Raw genomic sequence first — 19718 nt, 5'->3', positions numbered from 1 at the left:
ATTACAACATGTCTTGGGTGCAACAATATAACTTGAGTCATAATTTGCAGCTTTTTCTGCTAATAAATACAGCTGCTTCCATTGAACAAGTCTTTGAAGCATTCCAAAAAAGTAGGCTTGTGCGAATATTCGAGCACTTCGAATATTCGAACGAATATTACAGTATTCGAATTCATTTCGACACGAATTTAAATCCTGGGAAATTTCGAAGTATTCAAAATGAACGAATAGACATATACAAACCGCATGTAACCCCCTGTAAAGGAGAAATTTGCACTGCTGCGAAGCCCACTTCAAGTTTAAATGAACATACAGTAAAACCTTGTTAGTTCAAAGTCACTGGGACTGTGAAAAATCTAATTAAGCGGGTTTTCGGATGAACCAAACTTACAAAAAACCGGAATGGAAGGAACTTTGAATTACTGGAAGTAATCAGAGGTGGTCGCTTGCTGTTCCTGCTAGTTTGCGGCTACAAGGGTTATGTCTTCCAGCAATACCTGGCTCCAACTTTGCCGCTAAACCGGGGAAATGGCGGGCCTCGCTGCTGCGAGCACAAGAAAAAAAAAAAAAAGAAAGAGGAAAAAAAAATGGTCTCGTGGTCCACTGAAATGCGCGCCTGCGGAAAAGACGTGCTTCGCTGCAACACAGTGATGACGCGCGGGCAGCATGTCACCTGCTCCTCGCAGCGTCAGCGCGTCATGATGCGACCATTCGTCTATTCTTTCTGGTAAAATAAAGAATTTAATAATGACCAGTGTGACGGAATTCGCGATGTGTTCTGGGTGGAAAAGATGATCAATGAAGTTTTCGAACTGAGTTTTCGAAGTAGGTGTTGCAGGTACTCCGCCAGCAGTGTAAGGGCGCAAATTGCCGGAACAACCGCCATTCGGAGGTTCGCATACATCGCGAGTTCCGTCAGACCGCCCTTTATTAATTTCTCTATTTTCCCAGAAAGACGCTGACGCTGACGTTCAGAGAAGCATGCGTCATGCTGCCTGTGTGTTACCACTGTGTTGCAGTGAAGCACGTCTTTTCTGCAGGCGCACATTTCAGCTGACCATGAGACCGCCTTTTGTTTAGTTTTTTTCTTGCGCTGGCAGCAGCGAGGCTGGGATTCTTCACTTGTCACTCATTAGTATCGCTACACTGCACTGCCTTGTGGCTCCTAAGGGCCATCGTTTCTGCGGATTTGCGGCTAAATCGGGATCGGGGAATTGGCACATGGCACCCAAAGTTTTCGAATTAAGTGGACTGGTACTGACCATCGCTTCAAATTATCCACTCAAATTTACATTGAAAAATACGGGGCCAGAAAAAATCCTTCTGATTATGTGGGATTTCGAAATAACAGAGTTTGAATTAATGAGGTTTTACTGTATTACCCTCACATCGATTCATCATTTTTTTTAAGTTTAAAAGCCTGTTATACCGGCTTATATGCTCTAAGTATAGTAAATTTTAAAACGTAACATATTTTACAGGTTATCACTTGCATTCTACTGAAAGTCAAATCCTGCTATTACTCAAAGTTGCTTCCACTTCCCTTTTAACCAAAGAGAATGACATATGCATATGCTTTGTTTCAACTTTAAAAATTTTGCGCTGGTTAGTTGGGTCATGACAAGTATGCTCATTTTTCTTTATAATATGTTATATAAATTATTCGAATTCACTTCGAAATTCGCTTCGACCAAATCACCATTTGCTTCGGACCTAAAATTTACTATTCGCACAAGCCTACAAAAAAGTTATCTGCTGCTAGTATACACTGACATTTTTTTTCTCCACGTTTCTCTGAAATTGGCACATACAGGCAAACCTTGGTAATACATATACCTATTTTGAACATACTGATGGTTAAAAGTAAAACACAGTTTCAATGAATCCCTCACCAAGTCTCTACATAGGCTAACGTACTCGCAGATCACCATAGTGGCTTGTCCTATGCCTTACAGTTAGTGCGCACCGCAATCACCTTTTGTCGCATAAAAGTTAAAAATGACCTTCAATTCGTGATGTGGCCGACCCCAAAATACCCTGCAAAAGGTGCTCTGCCATTTTGGAAAGTGCAAAGACCGGTTGTCTAATGATTCAGGCATTGGCACGTTTCTGGCAATGATTTTAGGATAAGCAATAGAAAAACACAAAGGCATGATAGCAGCCACGAACGATCACAACGGTACAACTTATTACTGACAACCCTATCATGATAAATATCTCCAGCTATGTACTCGGCAGCATGTGTGGTGTAGTGCCACCGGCTCTGCTGCAAGTGTTTTCAATAGGCGACAACCTAAACATATTTTAATGCGAAAGCATTACTTGGCTAGGTTTGCGAAAACGTGCACTCGCCGGGCGTCCACAAAATCAGTGTCCAGAGAGTGTGTGACCTCTCCCTCTGGAACTGATTGACACCGCCGGCATGAACAACTGCTGCAGCAACTTGCAGCCATGGATTAGGAGAGGGGGATCTCCACAGCAGAAGGGAAAGTCCTGACTCGAAGGGAGTGCACCACTGTCGATTGGCAAAAGAAACGTTGGCAGAAGGCTCATCGACAAAGCACTCCCTTGATGAGTAGGACTCGGGGGGGATGAGTGTGAATTGAAACTTGTATGCTCTACACCCAAGTCACCAAATACGAGAATGGCTGCGAAAGGCAGACATGGGGAACCTGCTCGGCAAATTAACATTATGCACTGGATATCTGAACATGATTGTGTGAAACAGTGCCGTGCTCGATGGACTCACCAACAGAGCGTTTGGAAAGCTGCGGTACGTGCAGAAAGTTGTTCGTGGAGAAATAATCAGAGTGTGGCTCAATTGATCCCGGCATCGGGGTACATTGCATGGAGAAAGAGCTAATGATTTAGACTTAATAAACCAGACATTCTATAACACAATCCGGCCTCTCGTATTGCCTCATTCATTATAACACGGCAACTTAGCAAACAGAAACGCTTCCTTGTTCTTGTCTCATAAGAATATGCTTAGAGATCCTCTGCAACATTTTTAATAGATAACAACTGAAACATGCTGCACTGCTGCCTCCTATTATGGGACTGCCAAGTGTGCCGCGGAGATGCGGAGTGTGCGTCACTTGCAGAAACAAAAGCAACTTGCCATTGCCAGGTTGACCCAACAAGATACTCATTGCACCTGTGGGATTAAACGGTTTGAGAGCCTCAATAAAGAGACGTTGTGGGGCGCTCGCATGGGCGTGACACAACGCACCGGGAGTCCTGTTACTTTGTGCCTCCGTCTCGTTCTCTTTTCGAACCCGATACAACACAAGTTACGACATGGTGTCAGAAGTGGGGTGCAAGTGGTGAGATCGGGAACGACAGCAGTCGAAGTAGAGACCACGCTGCAGTAGGTTTCATTGACCGGATTCACGGCGAAAGCAAAAGGCACCGGTGGACGCGAAAGAAGAAGCAACATGGCGGCCAAGCAGCAGCCGAGCCAAACGTGCGTCGGTCTCGCGCCATCAGTGTAGCCGGAATCGACAGGACAAAACCACGCGTCTAGAGCGCACCCGCAACAAACGGACAAGAATTTGCCTGTGACAGTGATGTGATTGACTGAAGCTGTTTTGGAGCAGCTTTTTGGAGCAGGTAAAAGGGCTTTCGGAGCAGCCAAAAACGGGTTTGGGAGCAGGGAAAACAGGTTTTGGAGCAGATAAAAGCTCACTGCCAAGTGGAAAAATGAACCGTGTGAAACAAAACAGTCAAATAAGGAGGAACTCTCCTGAACTAAAAAGTTCTGTCCAATAATGGGTGTTTGCATAACACCATTGGATCACCTAACAGCCCCGTAAGCGTAAACATTGGCATTGCGGTCTTATAATGGCTTAGGGTGGCCAAACAAACAACGCAGGTACGGTTTCCCAGCTACAGTAGAATCTCGGTGATACGAATCTGCAGGGGGAGCGACAATATTCGTATCGGCCAAAATTTCGTATCATAAAAAAACTAGCAAAACCTGTTTCCAAACCACGATATACGCACAAAACATTTATTTCCGTCAAAAGAACTCGCGTACGCCTTTCTGGGACACACGTGAACGGACCAATAAGGGACGGCACAGCTGGCTGCCGCGAAAGCGCGCGTCAAAGCTTCGCATGGGGCCAACTGAAAACTAAAGGCCCGAACACACGTACGCGTTGCAGCGCGTCAACGTGTGACTTTTTGACGCGGCGCCGCGCCCTCTCCCTGTGGAGAGGGAGGGCGCGCAGCTTCGCGTAGCCGCGCGCCCTCTCTCCCCATAGGGAGAGGGCGCGGCGCCGCGTCAAAATGTCACGCGTTGACGCGCTGCAACGCCTACGTATGTTCAAGCCTTAAAGGGGTGGTGCCATCAAATTTCGAGGCTATAACAAGCCTGTTGTGGGTTTCCTCTGTAAGCAAGGACACTCCACACGAAGGGTCGGACACAGCAAACGTTTAGAATATATTTTAGTTCACTTCCAAAGTGTACCTAAATCATTAGAACGTTTAACTGGGCAAGTTGGTGTGATTCCATCTCGAATGAATAAACCGCGCAAAAGAACGAGGACGAACAGAAGAAACAACAGACCACAGCGCTGACTCGCAACTAAAGCTTTATTTCACAAGGAACAGAATAAATAGCATCTGGGAAAAGATATCAAACGACCATCACGTATGCATAAGGCAACAAAAGTAACAACAACAACAAAAAAATAACACAATAACGTACGTGAGTGATTAGTCATGAACATGAGTTTCTAGATTTAAAGTTATTTTTTTGTACGGGGGATCACATTTGTTGGGAGTATTCCCCTAGGGCAGATAAGCCTTTACTAGCGTTTTCATCAGAACACTCGAAAGTGGTCAAAAGCGGTATCAGCGTTGCATGCATACAGTCGTCTTTGTTTAAATCATGTCACCACTTGATGCAACAAAGTTTTGCAAGACAGGTGTGCAGACTACAAGAAGCAGGATACCCCACTTGGGTTATCACGAGAGCTTGTGAAAAAGTGGCGAAAACAGTAAAAGCTAGACCGAACAGACCAGCTGATGGCAATCGCGATACCACAAGAAAGAATTTAGCAGTGATTCCTTATGTGCATAGGTTATCACATGGAATTAAAAATGTGGCAAATCGGTACCATGTTGACGTTGTTTTCAGTGTTGGCCACAAGTTGCGACAGGTATGTCCAGCCGTGCACAGAAAGTTAAATGGAGAAAAAAGTGACAAACGGCTAAGGTGCGCGGTCAAACATAGGAAAAAAATTGTAGATTGTCAAACTAACGTTGTATATAAAATTCCATGTCCCTGCGGCAAGATTTACATAGGGCAAACTAGTCGATGCATAAACATTAGGATCCAAGAGCATGCGCAAAATGTTAAAAACGGCACTGGTTCTCATTTGGCTCTTCATTGTCGAAAAAGTGGTTGTAATCCCAGTTTTGATAGGACGGAAGTTTTGCACAGGCACAGGGATCAGCGCACACGAGAAATAATGGAAGCTTTTTACATGTCATTGGAAAGTCACATATGCGTCAGCCAACCTTCGGTAGCCTTGTCACAGGCTGAAGTTTCTTATCTCAGCGATAACTTGCCTCATGTTCATGACTAATCACTCACGTACGTTATTGTGTTATTTTTTTGTTGTTGTTGTTACTTTTGTTGCCTTATGCTACGTGATGGCCGTTTGATATCTTTTCCCAGATGCTATTTATTCTGTTCCTTGTGAAATAAAGTTTTAGTTGCGAGTCAGCGCTGTGGTCTGTTGTTTCTTCTGTTCGTCCTCGTTCTTTTGCGCGGTTTATTCATTCGAGGTGTACCTAAATGCCCACTCGCCCGATCGAAACGCATCGCTAGCGCGCCAACTCTGACGTAGCTCTATAGGAGGGTCAACGGAAGTTGTAGTGACGTCACACCAGACCTGCTGTAGTGACGTGAGCGGCCTCCGGACCTCCGCCACCTCCGCAACGTACGTACCGGCTGTAGTGAACTAGAATATATTCTTGTTCACTATAGTACCTGCAAAGCATCGGTTGCTACATCACTCGTCGAGTTTCGATCGCTTCCTGGCTAAGTGGGTCACAGCCTTGTGTGGTCACGTGACCAAGCCTCCTACACTTCTACGTCACTGCCCAACCTCGGTGCCCAGGAACCGAAACTGAAAGTTGTCCACATCCAAAGGCGATATTAAATTATTTAGCGAGAATACATGAATCTCAGTGCGTGCATCAGGCTTCCTGGAGCTATTGGCCTCGAGGACCACCACTGGAAACGCCGGCGCCACCGTCGGCGTGACGTACTTGGCAGGATCACGTGGTCTCAGCGGCCGCGTCGGCTGCTAGTGGCGCACTGCCGCGCACTTTGAAAACGAGTTTCAAGTCCCACATGCGCTGCGGTCTGTTCAAATTCGGAAGTTTTCTGTCATTTGCTACTAAATTGAAACCATTGTAATAAAGTGGCTGCCTCCGAAGGCGACGAACATGGGGCTCTACCGCTCGGTGCCGCGCTTACGCAAAGGAGCCCAGTGGCAGCCTGCACTGGTAACCGCGGGACAAGAAACAACGTGAAGCATGGGTTGTAAAGCTAAGAACCGGCAAGTAGCCATCCGCTACGAGACTTGTGTGCAACAAGCACTTCCGCGACGAAGACTTTTGTTACTGCGTCGGGCCTGCGATGTTCGGTGAGTAGCAAACAGCACGCACTGAGACGATGGCTCGCGTGCGCTTCCCGCCGGCAAATGATGCTTATCTGCCACAGGATGGTAAAAGCGCTACCTTTTACCACGTGCGATGCCATCTCTGAACACTCCAATGCGACCTCTTGATCGTCAGCCCCGTGCTCAGCGTCCACAAAATCAGCTGTAGATGCGCAAGTCATTGTTTAGATACGTTGAATTAAAAAACGCACAGGGTCCCTTATGCATTCGTTAAAGATGACTAGAAGGCGAAGGCCATCTTCTTCTTGTCAGTCGATGTACTGATTCTTCCGCGCAGCCTTCCAAAAGCGTTCTGCACCTAACGCGGTTTTGCACGGCCTCTGTGACCGATCACGGAGGCAATGCAAAGCGACCATGACGTGTAAATACGTCATGTGACGCCACATTATGTGACGTCATAATGACGCTACATATTTTGGCGATCTGTGACGTCATGATGACGTCATATGGTGACACCATCACGTGACGATTATTTTTTGCATCACTCGTGTTGACGCCGCCGACGCGGGACGCCGACGGGCAATCTTCCCATTTGATGAGGCATGCATTGCTTCATAAGCTACATAAATTTTGCATTGCCTCCGTGATCGGCCCACCGATTATCGGCCCACCGGCCAAACCCATGTATTTTCTTGGAGCCTAATTTATTTACGTGGGAAAGATGCCACCCTGTTGGCGTTAGACACGACACTGCTGCCAAAATTGCTGGGGTACTCGCTAAATAATTACTATCCTGTTTTGCGGCTGCTTGTTGCTGCAATACCTTCTATTTTATTCACCGCTATTTCAAGTTCATGTGGGTCCTAGTTCACAGCCGACGTTTGCAGAACAAGTCCGGCAAATGTTACTGTATTTTCTTTCTTTTCCTGGGCGTTGCATGCTACTACATGCTCGGTCTCGTAGACTGGTTCTCCTTCCACCAGCAATCTCGAAGTGGTGAAGCTTTGGTCTATGAATTTGTTGATGACAGAGAGCGGCAAGTTCACTGGAATGCAAACGGAACGATAATTAAGGAGCATTAAAAAAAAGGCGTCGCATTTGCTCACGTTTTGTGTGAGCACCAAACGAAACGAATGCGCTGAATAAAGAAACAGAAGCAGCGGCATTTGCCCGCTGAGAAGACCGATCAATACGCAATGCGAGACAACTTGTCAAATGACATTGAAACGTACCCGAATTTAGACCGAAAAAAAAAAGAAAAAAAAAAACACTGAATCGTCGGGACAGCAGATCACAAAGTTGCCATGCGCACCGAAGCCGCAGTTGTAAGGAAATTGTTATTGAACTGCTCTGATAGCGTCCGCGCAACAGTAGTTGTTTGTTTACTCACAGATTATCATATTTTCCGGCCTAAAGTTCACAGCGCGGTGCCGAAACGCGCTCGCAGCAAAAGCGAAACCATCAGTATGAACATACATGCATACGTTCATGCATGCATAGGCACCGTCAGTCGTCGCGAACCCGTGCGATCGCTGGCTTGAGGCTTCTTTCTGTTATGCTCCGTTTGGTTATACACGCAGTCCACTCTAACGAGATATTTCACATAGCTTGCACTGAGCGAGTGACTACCTTTCACGCAAGAAGCCGATTCAGGGGTCTCCAACGCGGTGATAGCGTGAAGCGGGTGCTCGGTTTTCTGCAAAGAGACAGCGACTGTAGACTATCTTGTGCTTTCAGTTCGTCGAAAATGATTATTTTGACAGTAAAGAACACAGTTCATTTCGAAAGTACTTACAAAAATGCCCTGGAGAGCTTCCGCGAGGTGTTTTTGTAGAGCGCCGACAGCAAAACCTATGGGGAGCGCGCCGGCGGTATCCTGCCTAGCACGCAATCGAGGCGCGTCCGATAGAGGGCGACTCCGTAACTCCTCGAGGCCAATAGGAAACGCTTACAGCAAAGGACGCGCAAGCCACAAATTTAGTGGCACCACCCCTTTAAGTGAAGTCCGCTCCATCATAGTAACAAGCGAAGATCGACATGAACGCCGAAAGGCTTTGTGCCAGTGGCGTAGGCAGATATTTTTTTTCGGGTAAGGGTGGGGGGGGGGGGCTGGCTACGTTACTGCTTCGTGCCTTTTTTTTTACGCCTTTAATCTACCGCTGCGTTAGCCGCGTACCTTCGGAGCTCGCAGTCGCTATCGATGATCGCGTTGATAGCGACTGTGGTTTCGTGCGCGGTGGTTGCGGCAAACGGTAGTTCCTTTTTCAATCCGCCTGCGCTGGCCGCGCACGTGCCTTCAAAAGTACGTCGTTTGTTGCTATCTATAATCTCATCTGCCGCGGTTTTGTCCGCGGCGTTTGAGGGAAGCAGCGTCGCTTGGACTGGGTGGGCGTTGAACGCGCGTGCACTTTCCGAGTTCCGTCAGTTTCGCCGTCGCCATACACGATAGTGTCAAGAGCGACCGCGGTTTCGCCCACAGCGGTTGTGGCAAACGATAACCACAGTTCTGACAGTGTGCGCACTGGCCGCGCGCGTACTTCCGAAGCTACGGCATTCTGCTCTCGGCCGTTGCTCGACGGCTGGAGAATTTCACGAATCTGTATCAGCAGGTTACGTTTACATCAACGCCTCTTAAATTGGTTTACTGTGGGTTCGCAAAAAGCCTGGATCGGATTGGGTTGCAATTTTTCTCAAGTCCAAATACGTCTGATGTGCAGGTCTTCGGAGTTTTCAACACACCTGCTGAATTCTGGTGCTGCTTCGTGGCCTCAATGTGCCTCTTGCTTGTAGCATGTCGCTTTATCGCTGCAAAACCATGCTGTTCGCGGTTAATAGACTGACTGCAGACAATGCAAAATCCACTGCCATCGCTGCCTTGGCGACACCAAGATGATATAGTGTCACCATTTTCGTCCATCTTGTTCAAGATGACATTGTCCGTGTGACCGTGGTATAACACTGGTTCGAGTAGCAGAACTTAAAAAAGGGGGCAAAAATGAGACAGTCATGGACGCCGCTGTACTAACAGCTGAAACTTTACTTCTGTGTTGCTGCGGCGGTGCGGTCACACCAGTTCGCGGTGAGCCGCTTCTTTCAAGGTGCATTTTTGGGGGGTCACACCAATTTACAGCAGTCTGAAGAGGGTTATGTCGGCCCCCAAAAGCCTGAGCAAGCCAAACCAGCGCTTAACTAGCCTACCCATCAATCTGCGTCCGGTCAGGTCGCCCAGAAAGCGCCGGGCAGCGTGTCGCGAAAAGTGATGCACGAACCCATTCCTCTCGCGGCACGAAAATTTTGCCGCACGGTAGCTTTGGAGTGTCGCGTTTTGCCGGCGGCGGCGCGCTGCGCACGTTTTTCCGCTAGTGTGCTTATAGTTTGGCGCAGTTTTGGCGCAGAACAGCGGAGATGTAGCAGGATGTAGCAGGTTTCCGTCTTGGCGCAGTTTGGCGCAATTGGCGCAGCTATCACATCACTGCTGTGAGCATGAGCAACGACCGCACCGCAAGTGACCACAACGACAACGGTCAAGGACAGATCACGATGGCAATGAGTGGGCCCCAGCAGATGCCGCTGGGTGTCGGGTTCGCACCACCGGCGCCGTTGGACTTCCAGAGGCCAGAAGAGTGGACAGCGTGGCGGCAACGCTTCATGCGTTACAGGCGAGTGTCGCGTTTGGCAGAGCAAGACGGAGCAGCTCAAGTAGACGCTTTGATTTATTGTCTCGGGGGAGACGCGGAAGATATTCTAGCGGCGTCGACACTAACCAAAGAAGAGCTGGAGAACTTTGAGAAAGTGATTGACATGCTGGAAAATCATTTCATCGGTAAAAGAAACATAATATACGAAAGGGCAAGGTTCAATCAGAGGCGGCAGGAGCCTGGAGAGACAGTGGAAGCTTTTGTGACTGCTTTGCACAGATTGGTAGCTCACTGCGGATACGGAGCACTGAAAGATGAAATGGTGCGCGACAGACTAATTGTGGGCTTACAGGATGCAAAGCTGTCGGAAACGCTACAGAGCTATCCAGATCTCACGTTGGAGACTGCTGTACAAAAAGCTCGCCAGACAGAAGCGGTTCGAAAGCAGCAAGCCGTGGTAAGACAGGAACTCTTATCTGGAGAAGCGTCTGTTGAAAGGCCGGTAAAGGAGCTCCTCCAGAGCTGCTCAAGCAAAAACGTCCTTCAACACAAAGAAAAGGGCACCATGGTTGTAGCAGATGTGGTGGACATGAGAAACATGACCGCATCAACTGTCCGGCTTCTAAGACAAAATGCCATTCTTGTGGGAAAAAAGGGCACTGGGAAAAGATGTGCCGATCAAAAACGCTCAGAGAAGTAAAAGAAGGTGCTGCGCCAGAGCAGGTGTGGACTTTGGGAGCCCTGCGTATTAACAAAACAGCAGAGGCGTGGAGAAAAATCATTGATGTCGGTGGAGAACAGATCAGCTTCAAGATAGACACTGGAGCAGATGTAAGTGCAGTGCCGGCAGGAAGTGTGACTGCTGTTAAAACTGTTACTCCGACCACGACAAAACTATATGGCGCCGGGGGACAGCCACTCAAAGTAGTAGGCAAGCTTCACGCGGTACTTAAGTGTGGTGGAAACACTTTCCGTGAAGAGCTCTACGTGGTAGAGGACTTAGAAGAGGCTCTCCTTGGACGTCGAGCAAGTTTAGGCTTGAAACTTGTGCAACTTCTGCAGCAAGTCACAGAAGCTTCCCGAGAAAAGTACCAGGCGAAGCTCCCTGAATTGTTCGCCAGGATAGGAGAAATGCAAGGAGAGTACCATATCAAGCTTTAGCCAGAGGCCAGACCAGTATCCGTCAGTACTTCCCGCAGAGTTCCCTTGCCGCTGCTTGAAAAGGTGGAGGCCCAATTAAAGGAGATGGAGAAAAATGGCATCATCAGAAAAGTGGAAGAGCCAACTCCATGGTGTTCAGCAATGGTAGTTGTACCCAAGTCGAATGGTGAAGTCAGAATTTGTGTAGATCTGACTAACCTCAACAGAGCCATTGAAAGGGAGAAGCTGGTACTTCCTTCAGTGGAAGAAACACTAGGAAGACTGTCAGGAGCCAAGTTCTTTACGAAACTAGACGCAAAGGCCGGATTTTGGCAGGTGAAGCTCTCCAAACATTCGCAATTGCTCACAACTTTCATAACACCATTTGGAAGATTTTACTTTCAAAGGTTGCCCTTTGGAATAACCTCAGCGCCTGAACATTTCCAGAGGAGGATGACTCAGGTCCTTGAAGGCATGACAGGAGTTCTGGGTCATATGGATGACATCTTGGTCTTCGGAGCAACGCTTCCGGAACATGACAGGTGGCTGGAGGAAGTTCTGTCAAAGCTGAGAGCTGCAGGGGTGACTTTGAATGAAAAATGCGAGTTTGCAAAAACGTCGGTGAAATTCTTGGGTCACATCCTCAGTGAGAAGGGCATTCAACCTGATCCAGAAAGAGTGAGAGCAATGGTAGATTTTCCGGTACCACGCACAGTAACAGAAGTACGTCAGTTCATTGGCATGGCAAACAAAGTGGGAAGGTTCATACCGAACCTGTCCGACAAGATGAGACACCTCAGGGAACTCCTCCTAAAGGACATGGAGTAGAGGTGGGATGCTCAACAGCAGCAGGCATTTGAACAGGTGAAGAAAGACATCCAAGAAGCAGCGACACTCACTGTGTATGACCCAAACAACAGCTGATAGTCTCTGCAGATGCATCTTCTTTCGGTCTTGGTGCTGTGTTGTTGCAGAGAGACAAGGACAGTCGTGAAAGGCCAGTTGCATTTGCGTCTAAAGGACTGAGTGAAACGGAGAGAAGATACGCTCAGATTGAGAAAGAGGCATGCGCTATTACATGGGCATGCGAACGCTTTGAAAAGTTCCTTGTAGGGACGAAGTTTCCTGTCCAGACTGACCACAGACCTCTGATCTCACTGCTAGGCGATCGAGAACTAGACAGAATTCCAGCAAGGATTCAGAGATTCAAGCTGAGACTCATGCGTTTTGACTACTCCATCGAGCATGTTCCAGGTAAAGAGATGTGGATTGCAGATGCACTCTCGAGAGCCCCAGTAGAAACTGCAGAGAGTATGGAAGAAGAGAAGCGGAAGCAAACCCAAAGCTACAACATTAGGCACAAAGCCAGCGATCGAAGCGAAATGACCGCAGGAAGTCCAGTATGGGTGACAATACCTGGCACTACAGGCCGGCTCGTGAAGAAGAACGACAATCCAAGATCATGGGTCGTCGATACTCCACGAAGACAACTCGTTCGGAACACACACCATTTGATTCCAGCCCCGGCAACTAGGGAAGATCACGCAGACATCGAAGGTGACCAAGTGGAAGCAAACCAAGAAACACCAGGAACGGTGGCTACATCAAGGGATGAAGAGGACAGCGTTGACCCCGACTTGAGTGAAGAAAAGGACGTGCTTTCAAGATATGGTTGACGCATTATGAAACCCGTCAGGTACCGGAACTGACCAATTCTTCCGCTTGGGGGAAAAAGAGATGTGGGATTAAACGGTTTGAGAGCCTCAATAAAGAGACGTTGTGGGGCGCTCGCATGGGCGTGACACAACGCACCGGGAGTCCTGTTACTCTGTGTCTCCGTCTCGTTTTCTGTTCGAACCCGATACAACACAAGTTACGACAGCACCTATGCATGGTCAGGAACGGAGTGGGTACAAAGAACATTCCCATGGCAAATGTGCCTATGTGGTACAGCAAGCACCTTGGCATTGATAGCATGAACTTAGTATGTGACGTGCTGCACACAACTGGCTAGGGACAATTAGCTCCCCGCAACAGCAGATACCACGTTTATATGAAACGGTGCCGGTTTTCGTTCAGTAGCAGATCACTGTGTAGACACGCACACATGCATTAGGGAAGGCCAGGCAAGTCATCCATTCACCCTTCTGCCATATCAGCTGCTGAGTGTTCCCTATCATAGTTTCGAAATGCTCCTTGGCATTGCAACCATACACCATCACAAGGTTGTGTACCAGAGGTGGAATTTTTTCTGTGATTTGGTACTTTAGCCAACATTAACTGTGGAATCACATTTATTTCTTCGTTGGTAACAGCAACACATGTCAGGAGATGCGAATTAATCCTTGGTGATTACTGCATGCTACCGTTGTGTGTTCATGTAACATTCCTGGCACATACATATTAACAAGGTTTTACTGTAGCCCAGGGACAGTTTGCATTGCACAGAACTATTTAATAGGCATTTTGTATTCAAGCACATGAAAAATGCAATGATGCCACAGTTGCTTATAAGCCATTAGTACATTATAAACAGTTACATTCGACAAACATGTCTGTCATTCAAACATGGTGTTTTAACACATAAGATACCCTACCCTATAAATATGCAATTTGGTGTTCTCAAATTGCTCTTTCACCAGACAAAATCTCACCTGCTTAAGGTAGGTGTGGCAGTGTCTCGCTGGGCACCATCTTTGACAGCCCCCGTAGCAGTCCTTTTTTGCTGCTGGCTTTCTGATGTTACAAGCATTGACAGTACTGCATAATAAACATGGAAAGCAATGTTGATTCTAGACTAACTAGTAAAGAAAACATATATAGTGAATGTCAACCACTACTACAACATTTAAACAAACAAGAACATAAACATTTACAAAAAAAACAAGCTTCGAAATATCAAATAGAACAGCAAGTATTTTTTTCCCCTTTAAGTATATAAAAAAGCCAAACAGACGCTACATGATAAAGCACTCTTATTAATGTCTTTCCATACATGCAACGTTTTTCACAGCTGAGAGCGCAGTCTAACCCGACCGACAACTGGTCAGAACGTGTGATTAGATCCTGGTGCAAATGAAAAGACCGTGAATTGTAGCGACTGATTTAGGTATTCGTTGAGCGATCAGAGAAGGCTTTATATTTTTAAATCGCATCTGAATGTTACCAAAAAAACCAGTATGTCGCGCAGCCTAGCAGAAGAGCCTTGGAGCTGGATTATGGAGTTGTTCACCTTGCTGTACGTAGTCTGACACTTTCATGCACATCAGAATAAGGGCTCAAAATTAGAGTATGCATATTATTATCCATGCCCACTCTGTTCCGTGCTGCTTATATGAGATAAAAGGAGTACACAGAGAAGCAGTGCTGCAATCGCGGCGTCTAGTGGAACACATCGAGCTGTGATGCATGTGTGCACTCCACATGCACGTGCCATGCCTCAACATGTTCCAGTAGAGGCAAGCCTCAGCACACAAACATGAACCGCTGCCATGCTCATTGTCCACTGTTTGTAACATGCATTGTGTGTACGACTTCGCATTCACCGCAGAGAGAAAAATTCCGATTATAAATCTTTTACGGTGTTTTCCGCGTTACTATTCCATGATCAGACACTCCGCCCGGTAAGCTTTCCGTAGCACTAAAAATGACAGGTATGATAAAAATTGGTTGTAGGTCCCTTTAAAACAACTACCAAATGGAAGAAACTCTACATGTAGCAAGACACACATTGAGAGCTTAGTTCATTATATATTAACCCTTAGTAGGTTTGCCTATATTTTTGACACGATGATGTAAAACCGGCTTTGGTACGTTGATATAAACTACAAAGAAATAGTATAAAACAAATTTCATCAAAATCAAGCCAGTAGTTTACTGAAAAAAAGTGGGACACATATGTCTCACTGACTCATGAGAGTGTTTTCAAAAAGTGGGAAAACATTGTCCCACTGTCTCATGACGGCACCATTTTGCGATTTCATCAACGGGTATTTGAGATGGAAACGACCGAAGCAAGTGGCACAAGGTATCGCTTCTCAAGTTGTGCTAAGGAATGTTGTGCAGACCTCATTTTCAGCAGTAGAACACCACCTGCACGTATGCCTCTTGTAAGCCTTCATAGCGCCGTAGTCTGTTCCTGTAAGCTTACTTCACTGCATGCACCAACCATCTTTTTGTCAATTTGCCTGTCCTTGCTTTGGCTGTCGAAATAGTCGAGTACGGCTGTTGTCCCTGAATATGTGCCTACTTTTCAAGAGTTATGTGATATCAAGAAAAATATTTCCATGCACGAATATCCGCAATTACGCTGAGGGATGAGCGTGGCAATTTCACATGGAATTGTGTTTCGATGCATTTATCGGTCAAGTTATTGCGCAAATTTACCAAAACACGCGATGACTGGAAGCTAAAATTGCCTCTCTGAAAAACCAGAAAAAGAGGAAATTATCCGGCATTTAGATTGGTAGGTTCTTTCTATCTGAAGAAGAGGAAAATTCAGAACCCATCATAAAAAATTTGTTGAAATTCAACGCCATTTTAACACTACTTCCACCCTTTGAAAGCATGGTAAAAGAATTTTCCTCGGAATTATGAAGACTTGGTTAAGATATGAGTGACTTAGCATTGCGCTAATTGCAATGGGTGATGTGGGAGAAAATTTTTTCCTGCAGACAGAAAAGTGGGACGTATGTGTCTCACTGTTGCACAAAGGATTAATGCAGTCAAATCCATATATACTGAGTTATTCTCTACACCAAAAAGCTGTGACGTCTCCTTGGAAGTCCCATGAGAAAAATTTAACACTGCATTATGCATACACCAAACTCCTGTTTACCTCCACATTTGATTGTAGTGTATACATTTCCATACTAGAAATAATGCTTTATTATTGCTGCATTTGTTACATTATTTTGCACATGTACCTTTTTTATTTTTTCTTTCATTCCTATTATTTGTATCCTGCAAAGTGCTTATGACGGCCTGCGTGCCTCACTGCACCTGGAGCAAAGGCCCTTTGTCAGGCTTTTAAGCCTTTTGCCTTCGCTCCATTTTCTGTACTTGCACAGAAAGAAACAAATAAAGAAAGAAAGAAAGAAAGAAATGTCAAACACTATGCCATGCGGCACCCCTGTGATTGTGCTTCTAACAGCCCCAATCACTAATTGTGTCATTGGAAATATTCAAATCCACAAAGAGGCACTGTTTTGGCAGATGCTGCCAAACAAGGCCTTAAATCTGAAAGGCAGTGCGTGAAATGAAGAAAAAATGAGCAAGATACGTGTGTCTAAATACGGATTGCTTCCACTGCAAGGCTTTTATTCACACCTGAGATGACTAAGTTGCTTTCATAGGCTTCACTGTACGACAGTCATGTAATGCAGTGGAACATACTAGTAGATGAGGCCATTTGTTATCTGAAAAAGGACCCCCACACCCCACCCTGACTCAAGAACATGAAAAGCCTCCTCGTCTGATACATGCATTCCACAAAAAGGTGCAAATGAAAATAAACAATATGCATTTTGCATGGCCTTGGTGAAACCAATAAATTTCCATTTTTCACGATATTGAAAGACTGTCCAAGAAGTGTGAAGTTTTCAGATAAGCTCCACAAAAGCATATCTGATACTTTAAATTGTCAATATACAGTAAAACCTCGGTGATACGATGATCACGGCTCGTTAGAATTTTGGGATGATACGAATTTTTCTGTGGTCCCGGCCAAGGTCCATTAGCCTGCAATGTATTGAAGTATGGTCGTTGCAAACCGATTTGCACCCTGCGATGTTTGATACGAACGTACGCTAGCGCACAGGTACGAACAGGTGATGCCTGCGCTGTCACGGAAGACGCAGCAGTCACGCGTGGGCTCGGGCAGGCGCGGCCATCAACGGTGCATCGTTGCCTCCGAGATAGTGCGCGCGAATCTTGGAAGCCTTTAGGCACCTTCGCGTTTAGGTTACAGATGACGTTGACATCGCACTTTTTTTTTTTTCCCGACGTGTTGACGCGTGCTTCTGTGCTCGAGGCAGCAGCGTCTTTGTACTGCGTCAACACGTGCCTGCCACGTTGATGCAAGCCATGTCCCTGCAATCAGACGTTCTATGAAACAAGACTGAAACTTGGGCTGCGGGTCCGTCATGAAGTCCCATTAAAGGTAGACGAAGAACCCCAAGAGATGAAGCGGACAGTCTTGGCGAAGGAGCTTGGCCTCTATTTATCGTGTGCAAAGCGCTTAAGTCACTTTCGCCGCAGTACTCTGGCATCATGCAGAAAAGCGTAGTAAGATTAGGAAGGGGCTACTAGCGGTCAAGGGGCACAGCACATCTGGCTCATTAATTACACACGCGCGCATGCACCGTATATTTACGAGTACAAGTATGATCGTTGACATCTAAAAACTTTACTGGCAATCATTCAGGGCTGTTCATGACGTCGCTGCGGCCCTGAGAAACACTAAATCAAAACATATGCCAACTTTCTTGTGTCGCATACTAATTTTCCACGTTTTCTGGTGATACGAATTTTGGGTGATAGGAATATTTTTGGTAACCCCGCGAGATTCGTATCACCGAGGTTTTACTGTATCAAACTAGCTCACGATCTCCTTCGAGTTCAGTATACACATGTCTGACTGTATAAGGTTTAAAAACAGCAGTAATCAGCTAGGTATTATACTACAACACCCCACATAAGTTTATTAGAAAAAACACAATGAGACCAATGAAACAAACAAAAGCTTACCGGACGGAAACAGAATAAAAATATACAGAGTTTCTACATGATGAAACTTGAAGTAGGCTTATTTAATTGTCACACAAGCCTGTGCTTCTTCTGCATGCCATATATTTCCAGGTTTTATTAGTACCTTTTCTACTTAAAATTCGGAAAATGAATCTGTTATACAATCTCTGGTGTTGAGTTGTAAACAAAAGCATTCAGCCACATCTATAATTTGTTGCCTATACATAGGGCTCCGTGTTTTCGGAGATCATTTTTCTTGAAATTCGGAGTGTTTTCCGCAATTTATTTTTTTTTTTAGTAAATTTGGCATTTATCGGAGTCTATTTCTCGTAAATCCCCAATTCTCCGAACTTCAGTGTTTAATTTTGCGTTATAAGTTGTTGCAGTGTGTACTTATTAATCTTATTTCCAATGAAAATGGCTTGCATTGTTGCTGATAACCTTGTTTCTCAATCCTTTAATTTTTTCACTTGCTGTTTATTTACCTTGTTAATAAGGCTGTTGATGTGCACTGACGTAAACTCGCCAAAATGTACTTTTGCGGGGCCGGAGCTAGTCAAGCTGCTTGTCAGCCTTTTCTCCCAGCCTCCCTCATCTTCTTGATGAAAAATAAAGGAACTATTATTATAATTATTTTCAATACTCCGAAATCTTATATGAAATTATATCTGAACACGAAAACATGCGAACACACTAAGTGTATATTAGATGTCTGGAAGGTTTGAAGGCACAGACACATATACACACAAGCACAAATGATTGAATACAATACAACTACGTTTGTTCGTACAACAACCTTAAAGCTTGTTGTAATAGGTGCAAGCATACCTTACAAGGTTGCTGCCGCTGAATAAAGTGCGCTCCGTTCGATTGATGATTCTCAGCTTTGCACATACCTTTTGAACGCTGAAAATACCCATTTAAAGTCGGAGTTCATCGAATAAATCTGAATTGTCAAAAATTTTAGCGGTGAGTATTTATCGGATTTTTTCAAATTTATCCAAAAACACAGAGCCCTACCTATATACTGTATAGGGACATTTTCTTTTCACGCGTCTGGGCAAGGTGGGAAAAATTAAAGAGGAGAGTGACCGAAATACAATAATCATGAGCACTCACAGAGATCCCAGAGCTCTTGGGCAATAGAACGAGTAAACTTGTTTGAGTAGACGTCTTTGCAGACTGCTGCCAATGCCTTGGACAACTGCAAATCAATGTCCTATGTTAGACAACAAGCAGCTTGTACAAATGTAACAAATATATCGGCTTAAAATTCAGTGCAAGTGCAGGCTTAAATTTATACAACAAATGTTTTTATTCAATTCAGTTAAATTCGAGCTTATTTCCAGCAACTTTCCTGGAAAGAAACGTGAGAAAAAGTAATTCAAAAGCTTGACTAAGCCCATAATCCTCTTAAGGCAGTGAGAAACTAGCATCTAAGAATATACATGAAGTAACAGACGCAAATAGAAAGCACCAGACAGCATTTATAAAGTCGCGAATTTACATAGATATAAAAATGTATCATATATTCAATACTCTCCTAAGTAGAAGA

The 19718-nt window shown here is 45.5% G+C and overlaps 1 long non-coding RNA gene across 1 annotated transcript in view; it reads right to left on the bottom strand.

Moving 5' to 3' along the window:
* The window catches only part of LOC119376288 (uncharacterized), a 31963-nt gene extending 12583 nt beyond the window's left edge, over positions 1-19380 (bottom strand). Inside the window, exons 1-2 of the long non-coding RNA XR_005180544.1 lie at positions 19283-19380; positions 14071-14176 (exon numbers count right to left, since the gene is read on the bottom strand). This is a non-coding gene — a long non-coding RNA (uncharacterized LOC119376288). The remainder of the gene's footprint in view (positions 1-14070; positions 14177-19282) is intronic.
* Between the last annotated feature and the right edge of the window lie 338 nt (positions 19381-19718).

This window comes from Rhipicephalus sanguineus, unplaced genomic scaffold (assembly GCF_013339695.2).
Source record: "Rhipicephalus sanguineus isolate Rsan-2018 unplaced genomic scaffold, BIME_Rsan_1.4 Seq1148, whole genome shotgun sequence".
NCBI lineage: Eukaryota > Metazoa > Arthropoda > Arachnida > Ixodida > Ixodidae > Rhipicephalus > Rhipicephalus sanguineus.
Note: the sequence above shows the minus strand (reverse complement) of the source record. Positions and strands in the feature narration are given on the sequence as shown.